Source organism: Gavia stellata, chromosome 24, assembly GCF_030936135.1.
Source record: "Gavia stellata isolate bGavSte3 chromosome 24, bGavSte3.hap2, whole genome shotgun sequence".
NCBI classification, from domain to species: Eukaryota; Metazoa; Chordata; class Aves; order Gaviiformes; family Gaviidae; genus Gavia; species Gavia stellata.
Genome location: NC_082617.1, coordinates 11,943,594 through 11,946,794, shown reverse-complemented (window position 1 = coordinate 11,946,794; position 3,201 = coordinate 11,943,594).

Here is a 3,201-nt window from a genome sequence, read left to right as displayed (position 1 = left end):
ACAACTCAGAGATTGCCCACCTAAATTCCACGCTGCAAGGAGCTGTTCTAGCCATTAGCTGAGAAGGATCCTGGAGAATCAAACATTTACTCTAAAGAAGACAAGACAACACACCTTTATATGATGGGATTCGGGAATTTCTTGCTAAGTCAGGTGACTAGATGCCTGTTTTTTAGGAGGCACTCACAAACCAACCATTTTACTTGTGCTTATTCATCCCTAAGTCCTAAGTCACTTTGAGAGCAGTGAAACATATCAGCTTAAATCCATTCACAAGATGAACTTTGTGTAAAATTCAGCGACCCCTTTCACTGGCAGGGCACAAGACTGGTGCTTTGAAATCCAGAGAGACAGACGGTACGTTTTAAAATATTGGCTGTGCCTCTTAATGTCCCAGCTGCTCCTTCTGGGGGTATGATTTTTTCTCAGCTAATCCACCAGTGATTTGAAGATGCTGCCGTAAACAGTCCAGCCTGAACTCCAAGCTGGCACACTTCACACAGCCTCCGATTACATGGAGCAGCTCAAAGTTTGATAATCACTGGCCAGGCACGCTCTCCCCACAGGTTAGACATGTCCATTTAGATAGCAGAAAATTTTTAGGTGTTGTAAGAACAGCAAAGAAGATCAGAGACTGATGAGATTCACAGTACTGATGGCATTTTAGATCCAAACTCTTACTATATGCAAAGCCAAAACATCCATCTAATATCCAGATACTAGCAACTAATGTTGAGACCAGATTCCCTTAAATCTGGGAGCATTTGGGTGTGATCAGTTTATTCACACCCAGGCACAATGCCTTGCTGTCCCAAAAATGTCAGTGTTTAAAAGGGTCTTGCCCCATTAAGCAATTCCACCATCCAGAAATGTCATGGGACACACCCATGGGACTGCAAATTTAACTCATATAAATGAGATTATACAGGATACATGATATAAAAAATGAGAAAGTGTTCAATTTAGGTATTTGTCAATGGAGCAGAATGGAAGAATTGGAGGAATCCTCATTTCTTTTCCAAAAGAAATTTCAAATTCATTTTGTGAAACAATCTGGTCAAAGGGCAGAACAGCCCAGGGGACAGGTTATAGTTGCCTTGATATTAGAATTAGGATACATGCCCTGAACTAAATGACACAATTATACACTTTCCGAAGAAAAAAAACCCAAAAATAGCATAAAGGAACAAAGGCAATGCAAACAGAGAACTTCTCCCTTCACAAAGGCAGCAGTCATTAGCCCCTCATCCCACTGCGGCTTTCTGATGTCAGAGTTTTTTATTCTGCTCCATTCCAGGACGCGCAGGAGAGAAGCTGTGGGGTAGAGATACCCCAGACTGATGCCTGCGTAAGTGTTACGAAACTTCCAAACTTGGAAGTAACTCTGCAAACAACTACATATCAGATGTTTTGAAAATGTCTATGAAAAATGGCCACAAAGCAGAGGTAAAGCTCATGAAATAGCAAATGGTATCTGAGAAATAGCTACTGCTTCTGGTGAGACAATCCTGACTTTGCCTAGCATTAGAAGTCAAGCAATCACTAGCATTTAACCTTGCTTTCAGATGCCATTGTGTAAGCAGCTCTTTGCCCTTTCTGCTGCCTTCTGTATGTAACTGTGGGCCAGCTAGTGACAGGAATCAGTCTCTGGGGAACTCCACAAAACTGCAGGTGGAGAATGGACAGTTACTCTGACACTACCCACAGCTCACCACCCTTCGCCCACATGGCATTACTGCTAGTTGAGAAATGTTGTTTTAATGTGCCATGCTCCGTGCTAAGGATTTGCCAGGATCACACAACACAGTATCACTTCTCAGCTGACATTATGCAGTCTCTCATTCATGCCATCATTATCCCAGCCCATTTTTGGTCATGTTCGCCTTGCTTTGGGGTGCACCTTCTATGCACCCGGTAGTTAATCTGTGTCAGTGGTTTTCTATCAACTCACTGCCCCATGGGCTCCTCAGTCTCTTTGTACCTGAAGGTGGAGGCATCCGACTTCAGGGCCTGAAAGGGATTTATAGGAGACTTTGGTTTACAAAAGCCTGCCCCTGCCCTGACCTCCCCCAAATTCCTCCCACCAAAAGACTGTAGTGTTTCTAAGTCTTCTTTTAAGAGGCAGTGTTGATGGGGGAGGGAGGGTGCTCACGGATTTAGACAGCCCTTTCTCTTCCCAGCATCATCTCTATGGCCCACCCCTCCCTTCCTCTCTCATGTGATGCTGGGGAGAGTTGCTGAGCATTGCACTGTCCAGCAATCTCATTATTCTGCCATCAACCCTTTTATTCTCAGATTCCCAGTCAGGCAGAAAACAAGGATGACGGAATCTGCCTGGAATCTCTGTAGCAATTAGAGCGGGAGCCCAGGAAACTATTCGCAAAAGAGCTTTACTAGACAGGAGATACGAGCCTTTGTACGCTTAATGAGTAACCAGTCCTAGCTTGCACTTTCCACAGGCCAGAAGAACACTCTGATAAAAAAAAGAGACCAAGTCCACTGCATGTTAGGAACAACTTCTCCGATTGCAGCAGGCTCCATCTGCAAAGAAATTCACATTTCAACAGAATCACCAAGCACTACTAGTGTAGACAGGCTGACATAATTTCAAAGGCTACATGTATAGTTTTCTGCTTCCACTATAAGTAGACGGTCTAAATGCTTCTTGCAAATAAAGATAAACATCAAATCCCTTCGCTATTTCCTGTCTTTTCCAAAGTTCTTTCACAACAGACATACCTTTTTGCACCTTCTCTATTTTGGTTAATCATATGACTGCAATACTCAATAATCTGTATTAGTCATTAATGCCTGTCCATTACAAAAAGATTTGGTGACAAATACATGGGCCCATAGTCACACACAAACTTGCAGACACAACAGGGCTTCACTACACACAGATACCAAGTCAAGCAAACACAAAGCTTCACTAAGAAGTCAAAAGGCCCTCTTGGCTTATAAAAGAACAATCTCCTCTAAACTCACTATGATCACGAACAATGGCAGTGGTTAACTAGTTACATGTACTCATAATCTGTGGTGAATAGCTAGTTATGTACAGGACTGCACAGAGAAAAGCTGAATGCCTGCATTGTTACTGTATTAGTTTTAGCTACTTTCTACGACCAAATGTTACCTTAGTTATGTCTAAAAGTGATGACTTCAGCAGGACCTCATTTTGGAGGAAAATGTTCCTTTTTT